General features: G+C 40.5%; 1 long non-coding RNA gene across 1 annotated transcript; it reads right to left on the reverse strand.

Annotated features, from left to right (window-relative positions):
- LOC116527093 lies at nucleotides 1–25,850 on the reverse strand. Its single transcript, XR_004258383.1, has 5 exons — nucleotides 25,593–25,850; nucleotides 10,763–10,941; nucleotides 7,163–7,236; nucleotides 6,146–6,704; nucleotides 1–904 (listed from the first exon to the last, which is right to left on the reverse strand). It is a non-coding gene; the product is annotated as an uncharacterized LOC116527093 (long non-coding RNA).
- Nucleotides 25,851–27,271: the final 1,421 nt, after the last annotated feature.

Genomic DNA, 27,271 nt, shown 5'->3' on the forward strand with positions numbered 1-27,271 from the left:
TTATGACAGACAAGTGGCATTCTCCCCCTAATTTTCATCCTCTGTAGAGGTATTTAAAAAATATTTTCCTTGGCCATTTATTATTTGTTATTTGGAAGTACATTTAGGAATCTTGAGTCTGGCTTAAGAGAAAATTATTGATTCTCCCTCAGGGAGCTATATTTCAGTTTCAGCTGCAGTAACAGCAGGTCCTGATATTGTTATATTCATATTCAAGCATCTGACATTTGGGTTTTATTTGAATATAGAGCTGTAAATATAACATGAACCAGTTATCACATAGCTCTTGAATACTGAGATCTAATTAGTTCTTTCCAAGCATAATAACTATACTCTATCAAAGTTCTAGTTAGCTTTTGAGAAAGAAATATTATCTTCCCTTACTGTGGCCATGAATAGTTTCCACTGAGTGAGAAAAAAAAAAAAAAAAAACTCAAACGATAAAAGAGAATTAATAGCTCACATGACTGAATGCTAGAAGTAAGGTTGGTTTCAGGAATGGTTCAGTTCAATTGCTCAACAGTGTCATCAGAGACCAGGTTTACTTCCACATCTGTCTGCCCTTGGCAATGTCATCTTCAATCCCAGGAATCCTATTTTGGCTGTTCACAACTGCCTGGTCTCTGCCTCCATTCATATTTAAGGATAGAGAAAGAAGCGGGTTTCCCAGTTTTTCTAAAACAGAGGACACTTCTTTCCCAGAAATTTCTCAGCAGACATGACCTGCAGGCTCACTACCCACCCTGGATGCAATAACTCTGATCAGGGAATGGTTGTCCATCATTGGTATATGCTCCACCTGGGTACATGCCCCATCTCAGTAGCCAGAAACAGAATCAGCTGCCCCCAGCAAATGGGTTGTATAAAGGAGGTTTGGGTACCCCTGTAAGAAGGAGAGTTGCTCCTATAGGAGGGAAGGGGAGAAGATATCAGTTAGGGGGTGGGGGTGGCTACTAATACATACATACACATGACTATGGATGGGAAACACTAAAATCAAACTCCCTGATTTTGAACCCAAGTTCTACCACTTATTAGTTATATGATCAGGAGCAAGGTACTTGACCTCTCTTGTCAAGTAACAAGTGGACCACTGATTTGCTTAATTGCTTATATCATAGGGTTGGGTTTTTTTCCTCTAAAATCCACGATATTTAGTCATGCATTTATTATACTTTCTTTGTGTGAGGCACGTGAAAAGAATTGGAGAGAACACAAAAGTGAGCAAAATGATGTTCTACTTTGAAAGAGCAAGCAATTCAGGAGAGGAAATTAGAGCCCAGAGACAGTGGTGACAGACAGATGGGATAAGTAACGTAAAAAAATGTTTGCTAAAATGACATTTTTTCCTAATTAACTATTCTTTAATAGCAAGCACATCATGTAGTATTTTTTACATCCAAATGAAGTTGACAGAAACTTCTGGATAGTCATTCATTAATGATAAATGACAATAATTATTTTTTTTTTCTAAGATGGAGTCTTATTCTGTCACCCATCGCTGGTGGCGCCATCTCAGCTTATTGCAACCTCCACCTCCTGGGTTCAAGCAATTCTTCTGACTTAGTCTCCCAAGTAGCTGAGATTACAGGCATATGCCACCACATCCAGCTAATTTTTGTATTTTTTGGTAGAGATGGGGTTTCACCACATTGGCCAGGCTGGTCTTGAACTCCTGACCTTGTGATCCACCTGCCTCGACCTCCCAAAGTGCTGGGATTACAGGCATGAACCACTGTGCCAGACTGACATTAATAATTAATAATCAGAAGAACAAAACCACCAAAAAATAAATAACACAGGAATGGTAACCAATTATATTTCAACTATAAAGTGTGTAAAATATAATGTCCTCCTACATATCTATTAGAATGGCCAAATTCCAGATGTAGATCAACAGGAAACTACATCCATTACTGGTGAAGTGCAAAACAGTACAGCCACTTGGGAGGCAGTTTGGCAGTTTCTTATAAAATCAAACATACTCTTACCATGCAATCTCACTCTTTGAAATTTACCCAAAGGAGTTGAAAACATGACTCCATGAAACCTACACATGGATTTTTGTTTGTTTTTGAGACAGGGTTTTACACTGTCACTCCATCAGCCAGGCTGGAGTGCAGTGGTGCCACCATGGCTCACTGCAGCCTTGATCTCCCTGGTTCAGGTGATTCTCCCACTCAGCCTCCTGAGTGGCTGGAACTAGAGGCACGCACCACCACACCCAGTCAATTAAAAAAATAATTGTTTGTAGAGACAGGATTTGGCCAAGTGGCCTAGACTGGTATAAAACTTCTGGACTCAAGTGATCCCCTCGCCTTGGCTTCCCAAAGTGTTGGGATTACAGGCGTGAGCCACTGCACCTGGCCCACATGGATGTTTATAGCAACTTTATTCATAATTGCTAAAAAAAAACTTGGAAGCAACCGATAGATCCTTCAGTAGGTAAATGAATAAATGAACTGTGATACATTTAGACACTGGGATATTATTCAGTGCCAAAAAGAAATGAGCTATCAAGCCATGCAAATACATGAAGAAATTTTAAATGCACAGTACTAAGTGAAAGAAGCCAATCTGAAAAGCCTAAAAAACAAAAAATGTTTAGTTTTATAAGAGTATGTTTAGTTGAATATACATACTGCATGATTCCAACTATATGACATTCTGGAAAAGGCAAAACTGTGGATACAGTGAAAAAAAAAAAAACAAAAAACAGTGAATGCCAGAGGTTGGGGGCAGGGGATGATTAAGTGGAACACAGAAAATTTTTAGGGCAGTGAAATTACTCTGTATGATAGTACAATGGTGGATATACATCATTATGCATTTGTCTAAGTCCATAGACTGTACAACAAGAGTGAACCCTAATGTAAACTATGGACTTTAAATGATAATGACATGTCACTGTTGGTTCATCAAGTAACAAATATGGCGCTCTGGTGGGAGGTGTTGATAGTGGGTAGCCATGCACGTGATGGGTGGCAGAAATATATGGGATATCTCCATTTCTTCCATTCAACTGTGCTGTGAACCTCAAACTACTGTTAAAAAAAATTTCTAAAATGTGTGCGTGTGTGAGGGAGAGAGAGACAGCAAAAGTGAGAGAGCGAGAGAGAGAGATGCTATCAACTCTCTAATATTTGAAATAACATAGAGAAGCAGAGGTGAGTGCTATCCAAAAATCATTGCAATTTTCCTTGGAAGTCTTTTGTGCTTACAGTGTAGAGTATGAGAACTTGGTATTCTATGACCTGTTACCAGATCACAAAATGAACCTCACTGTGAAAATCTAGGAAGTTGTCATTTCCCAGCCCACACCCTGCATTAGCTCTTTCTCGGGTAGAAGTAGAAAGCTTTCCCTTGTTCAAAATAGAGTTCATTCTCTTGGAGTAAAAGTAGCTAAAATTTTGCTTTTCCAAGACTTACTTTTTTTTTTATTGCATTTTAGGTTTTGGGGTACATGTGAAGAACATGCAAGATTGTTGCATAGGTACACACATGGCACTGTGATTTGCTGCTTTCTTCCCCTTCACCTATATCTGGCATTTCTCCCCATGCTGTCTCCCCACCTCCCCATCCCCCCATCCCTTCCCTATTTCCCCCCAACAGACCCCAGTGTGTAGTGCTCCCCTCCCTGTGTCCACGTGTTCTCATTGTTCAACACCTGCCTATGAGAACATGCGGTGTTTGATTTTCTGCTCTTGTGTCAGTTTGCTGAGAATTATGTTTTCCAGGACTTTCAATGAGTAAACTGTATGTCAACAAAGTATAATAACTCAATAACTACCACCCTTAGAGGGCGCTATGGTGCCTTCTGTGCCACCCAAATCAACTTCTCCCTCATCACAGCAGGGCAGAACCACATAGCTTGCTGGGTCAGCTTTCTTTCCAAGTCTCAGTCCCCAGAATTTTGAACACCCTGCTTTTTACATGGTTTTCCTTACTGTTAAAAGAACATAATCACAGCAAGATAACAATTCTATAAAACCAAAAGAACCTAACCAAACTGATACTAGATAGAAGGTATGCATTGTCTTTGCTTCAAAAAAAAAAAAAAAAAAAATGACCATCACTATATGTATTTATAGCTACTGGTAACACCTTCATATTCCTTTCAAATGCAATGGTGGATTCCAAACACACTACCCCAAAGTATGGCACCTTGACATACTGAATATTTCAAGCTGAAGGAATTTGAGAGAACAGTAGAAACAGGATGTTCTCTCTGACCTTCACCTGTACTCCCCTGAAGCAGGGTGTAAGAATCTCTTGTGAAAGGTACTCACCGTAGACCCAGAAAAAAAGGAATAACCTCATCTCTGAAGACACAGGGATGCAGAAGAATTTGAACAAATAGATTTACTAGGTTCCCCCAAGTTTATTACCATTAGATCATACCCTTTTTTCCCACTCATATCTCTTTACGATTGTCCATTCTTGATCAAACCAGCTATAAAAAACCACTCAAGGTTGCCTGGGTCCAGTGGTGCACGCCTATCTATAATCTCAGCTCTTTGGAAGGCCAAGGCAGGAGGATCACTTGAGGCCAGGATTCCAAGACTAGCCTGGGCAATACTGCAAGGCCCCATCGCAAATAAAAATTTTAAAATATATATATATATATTTTTTTTTTGAGACAGAGTTTCACTCGTGATCCAGGCTGGAGTGCAATGGCGCGATCTCAGCTCACCGCAACCTCCGCCTCCTGGGTTCAGGCAATTCTCCTGCCTCAGCCTCCTGAGTAGAGTAGCTGGGATTACAGGCACGCGCCACCATGCCCAGCTAATTTTTTGTAGTTTTAGTAGAGACGGGGTTTCACCATGTTGACCAGGATGGTCTCGATCTCTTGACCTCGTGATCCACCCGCCTCGGCCTCCCAAAGTGCTGGGATTACAGGCGTGAGCCACCGCGCCCGGCCTTTAAATATTTTTTTAAAAACATTTGAGTTTAACTGTGTCTTTGGATGTTGATTTCCCTATGGAGGTTCCTGTGTCACATAAAACTTATATTAAATACATTTGTATGCTTTTCTTTTGCTAATCTGACTTTCGTTACAGGGGCCTCAGCCATGAACGTAAGATGGGTAAGAAAAAGACAGTTTTCCCCTCCTATAGCATAAATAAAATTCCCAGGTTGGGAGGGAGAGGAAATGCTATTGAGCACCCGAAGTCTTTAGAATGAAATTGTAGCAATGGAGCTAAGAGACTTTTCTGTCAGGCTGTGTGATCCTGGGGGACAGAACCTGTCTTTTCTTGTTCATGTCTGATATAGTATGGATCTGTGTCCACACCCAAATCTCATGTCAAATTGTCATTCCCAGTGCTGGAGGTGGGGCCCGGTGGGAGGTGATTGGATCCTGGGGGTGGATCTTTCATAAATAGTTTAGCACCATCCCGTTGGTGCTGTTCTTGTGCGAGACTTCTCATGAGATCTCCTTGTTTAAAGTGTGTAACACCTCGTCCCCCACTCCCTACTTCTGCTCCTACCATATGAGAGGTCTTGCTCCCCCAAACTTCTGTCATGATTGTAAGTTTCCTGAGGATCCCCCCAGGTGCCGAGCAGATGCCAGAATTATGCTTCCTGGATAGCCTGCAAAATTGTGCGCAAATTAAACTTCTTTATCGATTACCCAGTCTCAGGTATTTCCTTATAGCAATGCAAGAAAGACCTAATACCATGTCCTTGCTTCAGTGTGTGCTGCAGGTTATTACCCACATAAATCTATGCTGAGTCGATTTGATGTTTTCCAGAATTTGTAAACTATTTCCAAAATTTCCAGTTTGTAAACTAACTCATATTTGACGTAAATAAGAAAACAATGACATGAAAAATAAAAACTGTAAGACAGAGGTGGGGACTGAGAAAGGTGATAACTAAAATGTTATCTCAAGAGGAAGAAAGTGGCTGGTCAGGGCTTCCTTAGAGTGAGAAGAACAACTTGTACTGGAACCCATTTTCATCCCTAAAAGAAAAATCCACAGTACTGCAGGAATGACAGGGCTGGACAAGGCTGTTCAGATCCTCTTGAGTCAACCCTCTTATTTTACAGCTGGAAATAGAATTTCATAGCTGGAAGTAACATGCCTATGTTCTCCTAGCCAATGAGAGACGAAAGCAAGACAACGAATTCTTTTATCCTCACCTCACTGTGGGTCTCAACTGCTCCATGTGGTGGTGGTCACTTCATGGGTCCCAGCATCCGGAATAGACTTGGCTTGGCAGCAGAGAAGTTTTCTTGAAAAACCAAGTGCCACCTCAGAGTTCATGTCAAAACCACTGGATTACTTCCAGGGTGAAGGTTGCTGGGTCTGTGAGCAGCATCAGTGAGAAATAAGGAGCTGGTTGTGGTTACTGCCATTTGCATTTTGCCCAGACACATGGATATGGGAGACTTCCATCCCAGCCCAGAGCCCCTGCCAAGGACAGGCCATACAGGCACCCAGTTCCTCAAAATGCATCCAATAGGTCTTTTGATGATTCATGGCCCCAGTTTCCAAGAGATCTAGATGACTAGAAACACTTCGGTGATGTCATGCAAGTCAAATCAGGAGTTAGCACAAGGAGAGATGTTTCATGCAAATGTAAAATCCCAGAATCCCAGAGTAAGGTAGGCATGGCCATCAGGAGAAATCAGCAATCCTATCACACTGCCTAGTCAGGTGGCTTTCTCATGTGCCCCTTGAAATGTGCATGTCACATACCTACAAACACGTAAGTTGTACAGTAACTTCAACCCACAAGATGGTTATTGTTTAATAGATGCTAAAGCAAATAAATAAGTGCCTACTGTTTCCATTCATGTATTCAATCACCTATTCAACCCTGCATTAATTAGATCTTTATCAGCTGGGCACAGTGGCTCATGACTGTAATCCCAGTGCTTTGGGAGGCTGAGGCAGGAGAATCGCTTGAGGTCAGGAGTTTGAGATGAGCCTGGGCAACACGGACTTCAACTCTACAGAAAATACTTAAAAATTAACTGGGCACGGTGGTGTGCACCTGTAGTCCTAGCTACTCAGGAAGCTGAAGCAGGAGGATTGCCTGAGCTGTGGAGTGCGAGGCTGCAGTGAGCTATGCTTGCACCACTGCATTCCAGTCTGGGTGACATAGCAAGACCGTGGCTCTTAAAAAGAAAAAAGATATTTATTAAGTGACTCACATTACAAGCACTGGGCTTGAAGATGGGTGCAAAAATGAATAAGAAACAATTCTTCCCTCATGGAGTTCCAATTCCTGGCAGGGTAATAGAGAAGAGAAATTACTAGGATGCAATGAGGAAAGTGCTCTAGTGGATGGGCATGGCTGCTGGATCTAGGGAGAACAGAGGAGTGAGGGAATCCTCTCTGATGTGTGGATGTTCATTCAATTAGAGTTCTCATGCCAAAGACTCACTAGTGGCTCATTTCATAAACTTACAGCCACACAATTTTCTCTCTTCAATGGCAAAAACCTCCGACAACATTAACTCCAAATTTCCCCAGTTGGTACTTAGCACACTTGTAGAATAAAATCTTGCCTTCCCCTCCCTCATCATTCTCCCCTTTAACCTATCAAGGCCCTTAGGTTTATCTTGTTAGCTATAAGAAAATGTCCTTGCAAATTGGCAAGATTGCACATTACAGTCTGAACTAAATAGATTTGAAATACTTAAAGTTCAACTCTTCTATAATTAACAAGAGGAGCTTTTAAAAATTGTAATCTGGCTGGGCGCAGTGGCTCACGTCTGTAATCCCAGCACTTTGGGAGTCCGAGGCAAGTGGATCACGAGGTCAAGAGTTCGAGACCAGCCTGGCCAAGATGGTGAAACCCTGTCTCTACTAAAAAAAAAAAAAATTAGCAAGGTTTGGTGGCATACACCTTTAGTACCAGCTACTCAGGAGGCTGAGGCAGAAGGATTATCTGAACCCAGGAGGTGGAGGCTGCAGTGAGCCAAGATCGCACCACTGCACTCCAGCCTTGGCAACAGAGTGAGACTCCATCACAAAAAAAAAAAAAAAAAAAAAAAATGTAGTCTATATATTTTTTCATTTTTTCAAGTTAGGGAATTTTAGAACAAAGGGGGAGCTTAGAGGTATCTTGGACCAACTTCTCTGTTTTTAGACAAAGAAACTGAATCCTATACTAACTGAATGCAATAACCAAGCTCATAAAAATAGTACTAGAAGATAATTACTACCCAAATTATTGTAATCACTGACAGAAATCACAGTTACTGTCTCTTAGTCACTGAAGATTTTAGACCCAACTCACTGTCTCTCTTCAATACTATTCCTGCCATAATTCTTGGGCATTTTGATACCAAAGGTATCAAAACATAGGTGATATGAACATAGGTGGTATGTTCGATGCATTAGTTTGCCAATGTTTTACTTTTCACCAACAAGAATCTTGTACTCCATCTCCCCACAGCCACCCACCTCCATGGTCATACCCTGGTCTCTGTCATTACCAACAAATGCATCCCATTCAAATCCCCAGTTTCCAGCATCCCACTCTCCTACCATCAGCTCACACCCTCTTCCACCCTAACTATAACAGTGTTTGACCCTACTGGCTTCTTATTTTTAATTTCCATTCCCCCTGCTAACATTCTGACCACTTGGTGTAATCAGCTCAAAGTAATGCTTACGAGTAACATCATAAGCAGACACCCTCAATTTCAACTTCACACTCCTTTAGTCAGAGCTACCTGACAAAAATCCAGCCTTGGGGTCAGGTGCAGTGGCTCAGACTTAAAATTCCAGCAACTTTAAGAGGCTGAGGTGGGAGGATTGCTTAAGACCAAGAGCTCAAAATCAGCCTGGGCAATATAGCAAGACCCTGTCTCTACAAAAACAAAAACAAAACTTAGCTGGACATGGCAGTGCACAACTGTGGTCCCAGTGACTCAAAAGGCTGAGGCAGGAGGCTCGCTTGAGCCCAGGAATTTGAGGCTTCGGTGAGCTATAATTCCACCACTGACTCTAGCGTGGGCAAGAGCAAGACTCTGTCTCTAAATAAATAAATGAATAACTCCAGCCTGAGTCAAATCTGCTTTCTGTACTCACTCGTTTCCTACACCTGTGTATCTGAATATGGTTACAGAAGAGCACAATGATGCTGGCAGGTATCTCTTTAAAATCATGACCACAGCGGGGCACGGTGGCTCACAACTGTAATCCTAGCATTTTGGGAAGCCAAGGCAGGCAGATCACAATGTCAAGAGATCAAGACCATCCTGGCCAACATGGTGAAAAACATCTCTACTAAAAATACAAAAATTAGCTGGGCATGGTGATGTATGCCTGTGGTCCCAGATACTTAGGTGGCTGAGGCAGGAGAAGCACTTGAGCTTGGGGGGCAGAGATTGCAGGGAGCTGAGATCATGCCACTGCACTCCACCCTGATGACAGAACAAGTCTCCATCTCAAAAAAAAAAGAAAAGAATTATGACCACAAACAACAGGCTGACCCTAAGTAGTGTCACCCGCCATTCTTTGAGAACATTCACCAAGTCCATTCTCCTAAAGAACTATTTCACATCTTCTTTCTTCTCAAACCTCCCAAATCGTTTCCTCTCTTTAAGATTTGCTAATTGCTTCTTATTTCAATGAGAAACGAGAAAATCCCTATCAATAAATTTACTAACTTTTCGTACCTATAGCCATATACCTTGTTTTCCTTTTTATGACAATAAACCTTGTCCTTGTGCATTAGAACCCACTTCTTCTTGCCTACTCAACAATGTCAGTTCTGTAATATAACCTCTTTCTCCTGCATCAGCTTTCTCTCTCCACTGAGTCATTTCCATGAGCATTTACACATCTTAAAATATTACTATTGACCCCACACTCCCTCCCAGTAAGGCCCCATTTCTGTGTTCTTGTCAAAGTCACCTATGACTTCCCCGCTGCCCAATCCAATGAACGATTTTCATATCTCCTTTTATATATCAGCAGGATTTGACCATCCTTTTTTCTTGTCCTTTGCTTGACTGTCCTTTGCTTCTTGAAATATTTATTCTCTTAGTTTCTGGACAACACACTCCTGCTCTTCATCTCTGGCTACTCTGCCTCAGCATCTCTGATGGATGCTGTTCTTCTTGCCAATTTTTAAATATAATTCCTAGGGTTTGGGTCTCAGGCCTCTTCTCTACCTACCATTCCTTTGATAATCTTGGCCTATTGGCTTTTTGGGAGACTAGAACATGCCATCCCAAAATATGCCTCTTTTTTTTTTTCTTTTTTTTTTTTTTTGAGACAGAGTTTCACTCTTGTTACCCAGGATAGAGTGCAATGGCACGATCTCGGCTCACTGCAACGTCCGCCTCCTGGGTTCAGGAAATTCTCCTGCCTCAACCTCCTAAGTAGCTGGGATTACAGGCACGCGCCACCATGCCCAGCTAATGTTTTGTATTTTTAGTAGAGATGGGGTTTCACCATGTTGACCAGGATAGTCTCGATCTCTTGACCTTGTGATCCACCCACCTCGGCCTCCCACAGTGCTGGGATTACAGATTTGAGCCACCGCGCCCAGCCAAAATATGCCTCTCAAAGGACTGTTGAACTGAAGGCAATTAAAGAGAAGCAGTTGCAGTAAAGTGCTCTGCCCTCCTTCAATTTGCCTAAAAGCAAGACATGGATTTATAAATACTAAAGACACCCAGTCCCCACATCCCTTTCTACCAGAGAGAACAAATGCTGACCAGTGGAGACAACTTTAGACCCTTCTGGGCCTGGAGATAGTACAAGCGACATCTACATTAACAAGTTTTATTCACCAGCATTTATCTGATGGTCATTTGCCTTCTTATAAATTGCCACCCATCGAGAGTTAAAAAGTCCTTTTCCTTTGCCTCTTGTCACATCCCTAAAAATGCACTGTTCTTTGTTCAAGAGTCTATATGAAGCTCAAATTCAAAGCCACCTTTTTGAGAATTACTCATTCCTTGGGTATCTCCTGTGAATATATGAATTAAACATGTTAATAAATTTCTGTTTGTATTTCTCTTGTTAATCCACCTCTTGTTGCAAGGATCCATTCCAACTGAGAATTTATGAGCTGCTGGGAGTGTTAGTGCTGACAGCTTTTAGCTGAGTCCCTCTGCAGGAATTGCCTGTAACTAAAAAGAGCCACCTTGCCCAGTGTCTTAGCTTAACCCAGTGACTGGTCAATATGAAAACATCAATGCCTGGCCCCTTGGCAACCACTTTGATGGATGACCAAGCTTCAGAGCTTCTCCTAGTATTGCAGGATCTGTGAAGGCCCCTATTGCATCTGCATTCCATTCCCTCCACTACTGGTGATACTCAGTACATCCCTTTAAACCACCTACAGTCAAATCTTCTCAAAAAACTTAATCTGCAACATGGGGATGAGGGGAAGGTGAGGTCAATCTTGAAAATAAACAGGGAGAGAGGGTGACTGTGAGTGGCAGGATGGAGAAGAGCAAGGTCAAAGTTCTTGCCAAGAATCACATGCTCTGAGGTTCCCTTTTCACCCCAGAACACATAGAATTCTGAGGTTGTACTCATTGTAGACCTAATACTGTTAATATGTTTTAAGAAAAGAGAGGGAAAAAAGTTAGCCTTTCTGCCCCAAGATCTTGTAGAAGTTTTCATTTTTTATGGTGAATCCTTAACAAAAGCTGAACAGGCACTGTAATTATAGTTGACCCTTGAATAACTTGGGTTTGAACTGAGTAGGTCCACTTACACGTGAATTTTCTTCCTCCTCTGCCACTCCTAAGACAGCAAGACCAACACGTCCCTTTCCTTCCTCCTCTCAGCCTGCTTAACATGACGACAAGGAGGATGAAGGCTATCACAAGGATCTACTTCCACTTAATAAACAGTAAATATACTCTCTCTTTCTTATGATTTTCTGAATAACATTATCTTTTATCTAAGTTACTTTATTGTAAAAATATAGTATATAATACATGTAACATACAAAATATGTGTTAATTGGTTCTTGATGTTATTGCCAAGGCTTCCAGACAACAGTAGGCAAGTAGTAATTAAGTTTTGGAGGAGACAAAGGTTATAATGAAGACCAAAAACTATAAGAACCCTAGAATAAAGTCTTGGAAAAACCATTCTGGATATGGGCCTTGGGAAATAATTAATAACAAAGGCCTCAAAACCAATTGCAACAAAAACAATCATTGACAAGTGGGACCTAATTAAACTAAAGATCTTCTACACAACAAAAGAAACTATCAACAGAGTAAACAGACAACTCACAGAATGGGAGAAAATATTCATAAACTATGCATCTGATAAACATCTAATATCTGGAATCTATAAGGAACTTAAGCAATTCAGCAAGCAAAAAACAATTCTATTTTTTAAAAAAATGGGCAGAGGACATGAACAGACACTTCTCAAAATAAGGCATACAAATGGCCAATAAACATGAAAAAATGTGTATCATCCCTAATCATCAGAACCATGCAAATTAAAACCACAGTGAGATACCATCTCATACCAGAATGGCTATTACTAAAAGTCAAAATACAACAGATATTTGATGAGGCTGTGAAGAAAAGGGAATGCTTATAGACTATTGGTGGGAATGAACATTAGTTCAGCAACTCAACAATGTCAGTTGGAAAGCAGTTGAGAGATTTTTCAAAGAACTTAGAACTACCATTTCATGCAGTAATTCCCTTACTGGGTATACATCCAAAAGAAAATAAATCATTCTACCAAAAAGATACACACTTGCTTATTCATCACAGCACTATTCACAATAGCAAAAAAACTGAATAAACCCAGGTGTCCATCAACAGTGGACTAGATAAAGTACAGTACATATACACCATAGAATTCTATGCAGCTACAAAAAAGAATGAAATTATGTCCATTGCAGCAACACAGATGCAGCTGGAGGCTATTATCCTAAACAAATTAACACAGGGACAGAAAACCAAATACCACATGTTCTCACTTATAAGTGAGAGCTAAGCATCGGGTACTTATGGACATAAGGACAGCAACAATAGACACTGGAGCTCACTAGACATGGGAAGGAAGGAAGATGGCAAGGATTGAAAATCTGTGGGTTGGTCAGGCATGGTGGCTCCTGCTTGTAATCCCAGCACTTTGGGAGACCAAGGCAGGCAGATTGCTTGTGCTCAGGAGTTCAAAACCAGCCTAGGTTACACAGCGAAACCCTGTCTCTAAAAAAATACAAAAATTACGCGTGTGGTGGTATACACCTGTGGTCCCAGCTGCCCAGGAGCTGAGACAGGAGACTTACTTGAACCTGCAGTTGAGGCTGCAGTGAGCCAAGATCATGTCACTGTACTCCAGCCTGGGCAACAGAGTGAGATCCTGTCTCAAAAAAAAAGAAAAGAAAAGGAAAAGAAAAAAATAAATGAAAAAGCATAAATAAATAAAAAAAGGAAGGAAGAAAGAAAGGGAGGGAGGGAGGACAAGGGAAGAAGGGAGAAAGGGAGGGAAAAACTGTTGAGTACTATTCTTAGGTCCTGGGCGACAGGATCATTCATACTCCAAACATCAGCATCACACAATATACCCAGGTAACAAATTTGCACTTCTACCCCGTATTGAAAATAAAAAATGGACAAAGAAAAAAAAGGATATACATGGACTTTTCACCGTGCAGGTAGTTAGCATCCCAAACCCCAATTTGTTCAAAGATCAACTGTATATTATTGTCAAAGTCTTCTCCAGATTTTCCTAGCAAGGACCTCCCTACCAGATGTTACAAGAAAAACCTGGGACTATACCATTCCCCTCCCCAAAACTGGGAAGGAACAGAGAGATTTAAAAAATGACTTCAACAAGTCCAATTTGGTGAGTAGATGAGTTTATTAGGACTTACATACAGAGCACTCCTAGATGACAGCAGGATAGCTCTAGAGATGTGCACTGCCTCACATCTCTCAACTGCTTTTTTTTTTTTTTTTTTTGAGAGAGAGCATGTCGCTCTATCTCCAGGCTGGAGTGCAGTGGTGCGATCTCCGCTCACTGCAATCTCTGCCTCCTGGCTTCAGGCAATTCTCCTGCCTCAGCCTCCTGAGTAGCCATACCCAGCTAATTTTTGTATTTTTTTAGTAGAGATGGGGTTTCACCATGTTGGCCAGGAAGGTCTTGATCTCTTAACCTGGTGATCTGCCCGCCTCAGACTCCCAAGTGCTTGGATTACAGGCATGAGCCACCACACCCAGCCTCAACTGCTTTTAAGATAATTTTTTGGCTGTATGCCCACTGTGTTTCAGTGATGTGACTGTTTTTCTTGGTGGGTTCTCAGATACCCTCAGTTTGGGTCTCAGCTACACCTGCTTCTCAGCTGGGCAGCATGGCCTTAGCTCACCATTTGGCCTTCAAGATTCAAGCAGCCAATATAAGTCTTTAAGTAACCTGGTGGGGAACCTAGCATGCTAAACCAGAAGTCCCTGCAGGAGAAATACACTTCTTTTCCCAGGTTTGGCCTTGTGACTTTCTTGCCCAATGAAACATGAGTGAAAGTGACATGTGTCACTTAAGAAAAGTTTTAAGGGCTACTGTGGTTCTCTTTTAAACACTTTACTAAATTGGTAATATTCCAGATAGGGGCTGCTCCTTTAGCCTGCATTCTGGAGTGACATATTGAAACTGATTCTCAAAGACCATGTCATGTGAATGAGAAATAACCCTTTATTCTAAGCCACTGAGTTTTGCAATTATTGGCTGCATCAGTATACTTTAGCCTCAGCATATGATACAGTCACCTAGAGCAGAGGTCAGCAAATTCTGGAAAGGGCCAGACAGTAAACATTTAAAGATCTGCAGGCCATACGGGTCTGTCACAACTACTCGACTCTGCCACTGAAGTGCAAAAGCACTGGGAGATAATATGTAGAGGAGTAGGCATGGCTGTGTTTCAATAAAACTTTATTTGCAACAACAAGCAGCAGACTAGTTTCGAACCGCAGGCTGTAGTTAGCCAGTCCCTGATGCGGATACTGGCTGCTTGCTAAAAACTCTGCAGGCAAATCCCTAAATCCATATCTTTACTAATATTACCCACCTAGTATTATTTCTCTAAGTTTTGTATTAAAGATGACAGAGAATGAACTGCGTTATATAAGTTTGTAGAGCCTATTTATTTAAGTAAGGCTTAAATGGACAAAAAAAGCACAGGATGGCAGATTTTATATTTCTTGATGGAAAGAAGAAAAAAAACTAGAAATGATATCTCCAGTTGCACACTCTTCAAAATCAATTGAGAAGACATGGGGGAAGAGAATCAGGGAGAAAAGACAAAAGGCTCAATTAGAAAGGGGTAAAAAGAAGAGAAATGGAAACGTGAAGAGAAATAATCCATCTGTGAGAGAAAATTGAATGAAGCTGGAATTCCTGTATCTGGCTGTTATCAGCACCAAGGCCAGATAGCATGCTTGTTCCTCTACTGCCACCCTCAGTTCTCTCAGGATCCTGGCTCTATTGTTGGCAATTTGCACTGATGGTTTAAATGACCCAGGTTGCAACTCCAAGGAGTACTTTTGCCATTTTTTATTTTACCTACAACTTGCTGAAATCCATGGAGGTTCAAGAATGATAGGACTTGAATAAATGATTTCGAATGGTGGAGGGAGAGGACAAATTAAAGATTAAGAATTAACTGGGGCCAAGGTTAGTGTTGGGAGTGAGGAGACACAGAGCAGAAGTGGGGATTCCGGGAACAAGGAGTTTGGAGACCATCTGTTTGTGTCAGCTATGAAGTTGAGTTTGCATGTAGTTGTACAATTTCACAAAAGCAGTAAAGTCAATCAATAGATATTAATTATGACTGGGATCTGGAGGTGTACGATGCAAGCAAAATTACAGAACAAACAGCTCTGGGAGACCTGGGCCTGGCTGTGGACTCCTGCATTTTATCACACTTTGTCTTGGAACCAGGGGTAATAAGATCACAGAAATATAATTTTTTCACCTATTAGTGAAATCCACTCTATCACTGTGTTATGGTTATATGTTCAAGAGTCCACCTACATTGAAAGCAATTTACAGCAAAAATAAGTCTTTTTCATCCTTCTAAACTCAGTACTCATTAAAGTAGCTTTCTAAGAGTGAACACTCAGTGAATTCAGGTTACATTGTTTCTTTTCAATGGTAAAAATAAAAACTTTCAAAATGTGGGAAAATGTCAATTCACTGGAGTGAAAATCAAGAACCCTGGAAACTCTCAGAGCTTGCCATCTATTTTCCATGCCTCCACTCTAAAGCTATCCTTTATCTCCATTCATTGTCTAAATTCCTGTACTCATCAATAGAGTTGAAAGCAAATGGTCAAGGCTTTGCTCTAATCACTGCAGTTATGAGGTGCGTAGAGTTTGACAGGAACCTCGGGCTGAGATTCAGACTGCAGCCACTATAAGTCTTTTCCAGTTGATGTGTTGCCTGAGAGGAGACAGACTGAATAGGCAATATTTACTGTTACCCTTCTGTGACATCTTTTCTGGGCAAATCAGCCCTGGTCCAGCAGTGGAAGATAGAACATGCGCTCTCTAGATGTCAATTATGCCATACAACATCTAAGCCATTCAGAAGATGAAATCCTTTTGCTTCTGAAAATAAGACTGTACATATTAGTAAGGACTGAGTTGTCAAGGTAATAGAAAGAAAACAAAAACTGAGAAAATCAAGTGGAACAGTTTGGTTCAAGAAACAGCTACACCAGGCCAGGCATGGTGGCTCATGGCTGTAATCCCAGCACTTTGGGAGGCCGGGGGGTGTGAGGATCACTTGAGCCCAGGAGTTTGGGACCATCCTGGGCAACATAGGGAGACCCCATCACTACAAAGGATCAAAAAATTAGCCAGGCAGAGTGATAATGTGCCTGTAATCACAACTACTTGGGAAGCTGAGAAGGGAGGATTGCTTGAGCCAGGGAGGTTGAGGCTGCAGTGAGCCATGATGGTGCCACTGCACTCCAGCCTGGGTGACAGAGCAAGGACCACCTTTCTGACCCTCTCGCTCACACTCCCAAAGTTGGCCACATGCTCCCTGTCTGTCCACAGTGACCTCATCATATTGTATTAAACAGATTTATTGACCCCCCCGACTCCTGCGCCATCCTGTGAATTCCTTCAGGGCAGGAACCATTTCTTAGTTGCCTCTGTCACTTCAACTGAAGTCCCTACTAGATTCTCATCAAGTGTTTGTAAATGAATTAGTCATCCATTGATTGTTTGTGAGTCAGATAAATCACAAATTCAATTCTAAGAAAGATGGCACCATCTCAGCCCTGCTAGCCAACTCAACCATGGGAAAAAGCAAAATAGCCCCCCACAGGCTTTTCCATTGTTGTGGGCTGCGGAGGTCGTATGCACATCTCAGGCATTGAGGAAAGAAAGTCAGAAAGGCCACAACAATGCAGCCATGGACACTGATCGACCTTCTGTCTTCATACTCCTGGGGTGTCCCTTGGAATTCCTGAGCCACCTCACAATAGCTTGGGACCACAGGAAGAGCCATTTGGAGATTGCTGGTATGCTAGCTTGCTTCAAGGTCACAGTGAGCTGGAAACAGACTTCCAGAAATTATTTACTGTTAAAGAATAGTTATTGTATGATCCATATACCTAGAAATCCTTTGGCCATATAAAGGCACAGAAACATTCTGGTATAGCCATATGATGTTAATTATTTGGTCAATTCTGATTATTTTTTCTCAACACAACACTTCCTTCAAACCCCAATTGCGGTAACCTTTCAGAAGGGTCTCAGCATACGGGCATTACTCACAGCACATTAGTCCCCTCTTATCCACAGGGGGTATGTCCCAAGAACCCCTGTGGATGCCTCAAACCCTAGATAGAACGGAATCCTATATATACTATGTTTTTAAAATACATACATCCCTCTGATAGTTTAACTTATAAACTAGGCACATTAAGGGATTAGCAACATAGCCAGTACAGTATTCATGCTTTGGGGTCATTATTAAGTAAAATAAGAGTGACAAACACAAGCAATGTGACAACAGGACAGTCGACATGATAACCGAGAAAGCTACTAAGTGACCAAAGGGATCCACTGGACTGAGAGATGAGTCACACCATGAGCAGCATAAAGTGGGATGACATAAGATTTCATCATGCTACTCAGAACAGTGTGGCATTTAAAAATGATGAGGCTGGGCACAGTGGCTCACGCCTATAATCCCAGCACTTTGGGAGGACAAGGTGAGCAGATCATAAGGTCAAGAGATCAAAACTATCCTGGCCAACATGGTGAAACTCCATCTCTATTAAAAATACAAAAATTAGCTGGGTGTGGTGGCATGTGCCTGCAATCTCAGCTGCTCAGGAGGCTGAGGCAGAAGAATCACTTGAACCCAGGAAGTGAAGGTTACAGTGAGCCAAGACTGAGCCACTGCACTCCAGCCTGGCAATAGAGCAAGACACCATCAAAAAAAAAAAAAAAAAAAAAAAAAAGATGAATTGCTTAGTTCTGAAGTTTTTCCATTTAATATTTTCAGACTGTAGTTGACCAAGGTGACTGAAACCACAGAAAGCAAAAACATAAATATGTCAGGACTACTGTATTCTTGCTTTCTCTCTCTACCAAATCAATAGATGTGAACTGGCATCCATGTGCATTCTCTTACTTAAGAGTTAACCAGGTTTTCAGATTTCTAGAACATTGGTACAAATAACAGGATATTATTTCAAAGGGAGCAAAATGAACATACACGTGTATAAGTATAGATACAGCCATTGAGTATTCACTTGAGTCATAATTATTAAAAAAAAAAAAAAGATAAAATCAGATTCAGGTTGCAAGCCCTTGGTACTCCATTAAGCTACATGTCCACTTAGAAAGAACAAGAGGCATTACTTTCAATGGGTTAATTACTTTCAATGAGTAGAATGTTCATGACAACATTATCAAAATTCCAGCACCATTTACGCTCTTTAAGGACGTATTTTTCACAGGGAAGACACACACAGCATTGATTATCATTTTTCTAATTCAATCATCAGTTTATCTTTTGGCTGAGGTCAGTAGTTAATATGCCGAAATCTGAAGTGTATCACATGCTGTTGTGCAAACAGTAAAGACTAATTACCTGTTGAAAGAGTAAAAACATTTTCAGTCAAGATTGAGTTGCTCTCCTCAGATTACAGTTTAATGCAGTCAAAAGCACAATATCCATTTTCAAGTGAACACATTATATGTTTATAAAGTAAACATTTATATTCTACTCTGTGATTGTTTGGTTCTATTACTGTTTAAGTCATTTCTTTTTTTTTTTTTTTTTATGAGACGGAGTTTCGCTCTTGTTACCCAGGCTGGAGTGCAATGGCGCGATCTCGGCTCACCGCAACCTCCGCCCCCTGGGTTCAGGCAATTCTCCTGCCTCAGCCTCCTGAGCAGCTGGGATTACAGGCACGCGCCACCATGCCCGGCTAATTTTTTTTTTTTTTATTTTAGTAGAGACGGGGTTTCACCATGTTGACCAGGATGGTCTCGATCTCTTGACCTCGTGATCCACCCGCCTCGGCCTCCCAAAGTGCTGGGATTACAGGTGTGAGCCACCGCGCCCGGCCATTGTTTAAGTCATTTCTAAGCCAAGACTCTTATTGGATAGCCAAGCTTGCAGAGTCAAGTAAATGGACTTCTCTTTCTGCCAGTGGAGGAGTTACAGGGAAAACCTGAAATCGTGGCTGCTATACAACAAAATGTAGTAAAGGCCAGGTGCAGTGGCTCACGCCTGTAATCCCAGCACTTGGGAGGCCGAGGCAGGCGGACCACAAAGTCAGGAGTTTGAGACCAGCGTGGCCAACATAGTGAAACCCTGTCTCTACTAAAAATAAAACAAAATGTAGTAAGTTAACAGGTCTACAGTGGCCAAAAATGATGAAGGAACTTCAACCAGAAAGGCTGATAATGAAGAAACTTCAACCAGAAAGAATGAGATGATAATGCTAGACAGCTCTACAGGGTTTTATTCATCTTTGCAAACAAAAGTCTACAATCTTAGAGACCACATGAGTAACAATTAAGGCCTGGAGTGTTTCTGAGAAATAGGAGAAGCAGCTGAGGCTCCTGAATCAAGAAAGGTACCCCAAAGGTTTTCCTCTCTGCAAAGGGCACACTGAACACTGCTATCCAAAAGAGGGAAAAAGGCCAGACTCAATGACTCATGCCTGTAATCCCAGAACTTTGGGAGGCCGAGGTGGGTGGATCGCTTGAGGCCAGGAGTTTGAGACCAGCCTGGGCAACATGACTAAACCCCGTCTCTAGCAAAAATACAAAATTAGCCAGTCTCATAATCCAGTCTCAAAAATAAATAAACAAAGAAAAGAGGTATAAACTACTATATTCAACTGTCTGGAGATGCCTAAGCCAAAAACCTAATAACAACAAAAAGTGTTGCCAAGCTGGTAATAGTTTTGGTAGAAGGAAATTAAAATCTGTTCTGGAGATTGTACAAGATTCCCACCCAAAAACTCACTTAAGTTCACCTTTCAAAATCTACAGATAAACAAGGAAGCTGTAATGAAATCGATCTACACAACACATGATGGGAAGAACTCAGGTAACGGAATTATCAGAGATTTTTTAAAAAGTATGTTTAAGATAAAAGAAAAATTGGATACCTGTGAAACTAATGACACTATAAAAAAGGATAAAACTATTTGATTAAAGACTAATAAAGACTAAAAAGACTAAAGAGATTTGAAAAGGAAAAATAGAATTTATGTAAGTGAAAAATGTAGTCACTGAAACTAACGCTTTAAAGCGTTAAAGAGAACTGTTAAAGAGAATATTAGACACAGCTGAAGAAATAATAAGAGGTAACTTAAATCTAAGGAAATTGCATAGAAGGCGAGATAGAGAATCAAAGTAAAAAACAACATGAAAAAGAAGCTAAGAAAAGTGGAAAAGAGAAGGAGACGGTCTAAAGTAGTTCTAATATGAGTTTTGGAAAGAAAGGAGAAAAAAACAGGAAAACAATTCAAAGAGAAAATATCTTAAGTTTTTTCAGAAATGGTAATAACTGAACTCTCTTAGTTTCAAGAAGAAAAGCCCAAACAGGATTAGCAAACATTTTCCCATTCCCAGCATAGGAAAGTTGCATTCAATAAGGTGTGCTACAATAATTGGTTGTTCTTTTGGAAAAGTAAAACGAGATCCCTATCCCACACAGTTTTCAAAAATCAACTGCAGGTAGGTTAAAAGCTAAATGAAGAAAACAAAACACTTAGAAAAATATTAGAAAATAGCTTTATAATCTCATGGTATGAAAAACTTTATAAAACAGAAAAATGTTCAAAAAATTAATGAATGTTTTGTTAATTAAAAAATAGCTTTTTTTTTTTTTTTTTTTAAAGACAGGTTGGAGTGCAGCAGCACTCCCAGGGTCAAGGGATCTTCCCACCATAGCCTCCCCAGTAACTGGGCTACAAGTGGGTACCGCCATGCCTGGTTAATTTTTTTGTATTTTTTGTAAAGATGAGGTCTTGCTATGTTTCCCAGGCTGGTCTTGAACTATTGGGCTCAAGCAATCCACCCACCTTGGCCTCCCAGAGCTCTGGGATTACAAGTGTGAGCCACCATGGCCAGCCTAAAAGATAGCATTTAAAAATCAAAAGATAAGCCACAGATTGGGAGAAAAAAGATTCATGACCAAATATTATAAAGAACTTCTATAAATCCTTAATAACATAAGCAACCTAAGAAATAAGTAAAAAAGATAAAATTCTCAGAACACAAAACCTAAATGGCCAGTAAGTATATAAAAAGATGTTCAACCTCAGTTACGACAAGGGAAATTAATAATAAAACAATAAGATATTCTAGTTACACTCAGCAGATTGTAAAAAAAAAAAAATTCTGATGATAAATTTTAGTGAGAGAAGCAGCAAGGGAACACTGCTAGTGGAGCCTATAAATTGGTATTAATACAATCACTTTAGAGAACAATTTGGCCACATCTAATGAAGACGGGTGTACCCTATAACCCAGCAATTTTATTGCTACATATATATTCCTAAAGAAAGTATTGTCTAAGAAGATATGGATAATTGTAAAATAATATTTAATATGATATTTTTAAAACTAAAAAAATTTGAAATAATCAATCAATATAAGAATGGCTGAAAGATATTCTGATTTACTCACCCAATGAATAACACCCATTGGTGAAAGTGATTACAGCTGCATCTGTCAACATGGATAAATCTAAAAAACATACTGCTAAACAACAATAAAAGTGTTTTTGAACGTTTTAAGAAGGGATACGTATATTATGATACAACTTATATAAAAATTAAAGCTGGAGAGAGGCTTGGCACAGCGGCACACGCCTATAATCCCAGACTTTGAGAGGCCAAAGAGGGCAAATCACTTGAGATCCGGAGTTTGACACTAGCCTGGCCAACGTGGTGAAACTTTGCCTCCACTAAAAATAAAAAAATTAGCCAGGCATGGTGGAGCATGCTTGTAATCCCAGCTACTCAAAGGCTGAGGCAGGAGAATCACTTGAACTCAGGAGGCAGAGGTTGCAGTGAGCCAAGATCATGCCATTACACTTCAGCCTGGGCGAAAGCGCAAGACTCTATCTAAAACACAAAACAAAAAAAGGAACGGCTGAAAATTGTTTGGATTTATTCACCTAATAAATCACAACCATCAGTGAAAGTGAATAAAATAGAACCAGATCTGCCAACATGGGTATCTAAAAAACATATTGCTAAACAGCAAAAAAAGTCTTTTGAACTTTTCAAAAGTAGGGATATGTATAGTATGATACAATTTATATAAAAATTAAAATGCCAAAGATAGCATAATTTTAAGGCCATATATTTATGTATATATATATATATAATATATACATTATATGTATATAAACACAGAGAGAGTAAAAGTATAAAAACTGGAGAGGGAAGGAGGGTGGGAAATAGGTTTCACAAGGGACTTCAATTATGGTTGTAATAATCTTATATCAGATATCAGCGCAGTAGGTATTTATAATACTATCACCTATACTTTTTAATGTATCTATGTCATAATGTTGAAAACTCAAAAATATGCAAATATCTTTAAATACCTACATTCTTTTTTGTTTTAATGAGATACATGCTATGGTGAACCATGAACACACCCCAATACCCATGTTCTTTAACATGAAACTTTAAAACAGTTTCTAAATTGTGCTGAAGAACAGGCTGGTATACATGTCTGGGCCTGGTGAAGATCTTAGGAACACAGAATATACATCTGTAACTTCTTGGGCTATTGGTAAATGAACCATTTCTAACTTTAAATCATATTGAAGAAATACATGTTATAAAAAAATGAGATCATGTCTTTTGCAAGCACGTGGATGGACCTGGAGGCCATTATCCTTAGCAAACTAATGCAGGAGCAAAAAACCAAATACCGCATCTTTTCACTTATAAGTGCGAGCTAAATATGAGAACTCATGCACACAAAGAGAGTAACAACAGACACAGAGCCCTATGTGAGGGTGGAGGATGGGAGGAGAGAAGGGATCAGAAAAAGTAAGTATTGGGTACTAGGCCTAATACCTGTGCAACAAAATAATCTGTACAACAAACCTCTATGACATGAGTTTACCTATATAACAAACTTGCACATGTACCCTTGTCAGATACAGTGATGCAGTGAGTTCCTCTTCAAAGGTTTACCTTTTAACTTCCTTATTCTTTGTTCTCAAGATAAACTTCCTTGTCCCTTCTCTTAAGCTATCTGCTCTGCTGTGAACTGTCCCTCTTGAGCCAAAACAGGTTTTCCGTGACAAACCTCTCTGCCTTTGTCATGCCCTGACATGCCCAAATATGTCTTGTACCACTAGGTTTCTCTTCAAACTCAACTTCCTGGCCATAAGTTGTAAGATTATAAATCTACCCAACCCCTACACTACTCATCCTTTTCTCCACTTCAGCCTTCAAAGCTTTCATTTTACTACCTTATTTAGAAAAGTTTAAGTTTTAGCCAATCAGGATCAGCTTAGAGTGTGCAGCCCAACTCCAGCCAATAGTGGAAGGACACAGAAACAAGAATTGCATTAGGAATAAAAAACCCTTGTCTCCTTCGTTTGGTGTGCTCTCACAGCAGCCAGAGGTGCAAACAGCACCCTTCTGCAGAAGCACATTTGTCTTGCTGAGAAATCCTTTGCTCATTTCCTTTGCAACTCAGAGCCCTTGTTTCTAACACCCTGAGACTAAAATAAAATACATTACTTATATGAAGAAAATATCTGGGTTTATGCATTTAGATTACTTAAATCTTCCCAGTCCCCACCCTGCAATGGTAAAATACAGACTGAACATTTTAAATAAATTTACTCAAGAACTATGCAGGCTTCTCCCACAGACAAGGGGAACACATTTCCACTTAAAATAGTTATTAAGCACACTATGCAATATATTTATGTATGTAAATATTTTCTCTTTCCATCTTAAAAGGCATTTCAAATAGCTGAATCTATATAGTGAATATAATGAATTAAGTTTCTTGGGGTAAGACGAAGAATTTAGAAAATCATCACCCACAAGAACTTTACAAAATAACTTACAAAACCTTTCATCCAAAGATGACAGGTGCATGTTTTCCAAATACAGAATATCAAGATATTTAAACAGCTCACTGCTAGAAATATATGGGTAGCAAATCACATCAGCATCTGAATCATATCCATGAGCTCATTTACATTTGTCCTAGCATTCTCCAGTCACTAACAGAGTCAGCATTAATCTTTCTTGATGGTCATTTTGTCATTCCTAAAATACATTTAAAAAACCACGATTGTGCAATTTCACAGCAACCTCATAGTCCCATATTAGCAATTTTCTTTGCATGCCCTCTCTCCATAGTTTTTAAGCAATTTGCTTATGAGCTTCATGAAGAAATGTTGCCAAATGCCTAGCAAATGTTATCAGGATCATGTCTGGAAATGACTCTATTCAAAGTATAATTGGCCACTTATTAAATCAGCTATTGTTAATAACAAAAGTTTTAGATGCTACCTATTTTGAACAGTCTCACTGTGGTCAGACCGATCCTACATAGACTAGAATTAAAACATTTTAGTCTCACAAAGTCTTAGGAGCTCAGGAAGTTTTCTGATGAACTGGCTTGAAGTTTGGGAGTCTTCAGAAAGCAAATAACAGCAAAGCCTGTTTCAAGTCAAGTGGAACAGTAGGGGTCATACCAGAGGGAACAGAGCCCAGGAAGAAGTCAACTGTCATGGTGGCTTCAGGGTCACTAGATACAATCTATTTGAGATCATTATTGAGTAGAAGAGCTTTCCGGTTTTGCTTTTGTAACAGGTATGTAAGAAATAAGTTAGCAGCCCTAGAGTCAGTCAACTTCTTGGTGACTTGGGTCACATCAATCAAATATGACCAGTGCTTGAAGGTGCTCTAGAGGCTTAGCCAGCACTCTCATTTCACAAAGGACAGAATGTCATTCCAGGGAGGCCATATGACCTGCCCAATTAAAGTAAAATCATAAAGCAATCAGCACAGGTGCTGATAGCAGTAACAGGCTCTTCTGGGCTTCTCACTCCCCACCCCCACCCTGGCCCAGACATGGTGTGGTGTGACCATGAGAGGCATCTCACCTGCATGCTGCAACAGCCAAATGACAGATGCCCAAACTGGAAAGAGTGACCATGGAAACGTTTCTAAATATACACCTGGAGGAGGCATTGCAATTCTTTGTTTAGAGAGGTTGGTTAAGAAAAGTATCTGTCTACACAGGCTTAGAGAGGTAAACAACATGGTTTTTTTTTTCCCATTTGGAGATATGAAATGAGAGCCTGGAAAAGAAATAGCATTCCTTGGCCAGGCATGGTGGTTTATGCCTGTAATCCCAGCACTTTGGGAGGCCAAGGCAGGTGGATCATTTGAGGGCAAGAGTTCAAAACCAGCTTGGCCAACATGGTGAAACCCCATCTCTACTAAAAGTACAAAAATTAGCCAGGCATAGTGGTGCATGTCTGTAATCCCAGCTACTCAGGAGGTTGAGGCAGGAGAATCATTTACACTCAGGAGGCGGAGACTGCAGTGAGTTAAGATCATGCAACTGCACTCCAGCCTTGGCAAGAACACAAGAGTCTGTCTCACTGAAAAAAAAAAAAAAAAAAAGTAGCATCATTTTTAATGTTAGATGGACCCTGCATCTTGAGTGGAAGAAAGCAGCATCTTTCAAAGGCTGGGGCTTGGGCTCAGAGATGACAGTGGGCTGAAGGCAAATATGGATTGACCCTGTGTTCCTCTGACCACACACTGGAAGACACGAAGTCCGTGGGAAGTGCCCTCCTATGCAGACAGGATCGATTTCAGTCATGGCGCACCCCTCCTGGGCAGCTTCCTTTGCCCAAATGCCATCAAATCTGACTCTGAACTGCCAAATTCACCCACTTTCAATCCCCTCCACTTTTCTGTCACTCTTCACTGATAGCTTCTCAGAAGATGGCTTATTCTCTCTTCCCTCTTAGGGAATAAATGTATCACTTCAATTGGCAGACTACTCTATGGTACACATTGTTCTAAGGGCTTTACATGTATTACATTACTCTTCATGACAGCTCTAGGCTGGGCATGATTATGCCAGTAATCCCAGCACTTTGGGAGGCCGAGGTAGAAGGATTGCTTGAGCCCAGGAGTTCGAGACCAGCCTGGACAACACAAGGAGACCCTGTCTCTATTTCATATTACAAATAATGGCTTTTAAAAATTCTATTAGGTGAATACTATTATCCCCATTTTACAGATGAGGAAACTGAAACCAGAGAGATCATGGTACCAAACATATATTTTAGCAGTAGGTTCAAGTGGTCCAGGGGATCATTTACCTGTTTAATATGTAACCCAAAGCAATGGTCTAATATTTTGGAGTTCTTTCAGGTGATTTAGAGGGAAAAGGATGGTGTCACCACTGGCTTACAAATGGACCAAAGGGGAAAAACATTAGAAGCTGCTGATAGTCCTATAATCTTGTACAGATAGCTGTTAAAATTTGCCTATGTGCAGGGTTGACTTTGGGGGAAGTCTGAGTGTCTGTCTGCTCTTGAGTTCTTATGTTGGTAAACAATAAAAAGAACACAGCTTAGCTGGGTGCAGTCTCACACACCTGTAATCCAAGCACTTTGGGAGGCCGCAGAAGGAGGATTGCTTGAGCTCAGGAGTTTGAGGCCAGCCTGGGCAACACAGTGAGACCCGTATCGCTACAAAACATTTTTTAAAAGTAGCCGAGTATTGGAACAACTTGCTCAAGAAAAAAAAAGAATAATAAAAA

This window comes from Sapajus apella, unplaced genomic scaffold, assembly GCF_009761245.1.
Source record: "Sapajus apella isolate SASKATOON/1434 unplaced genomic scaffold, GSC_monkey_1.0 scaffold53, whole genome shotgun sequence".
NCBI lineage: Eukaryota > Metazoa > Chordata > Mammalia > Primates > Cebidae > Sapajus > Sapajus apella.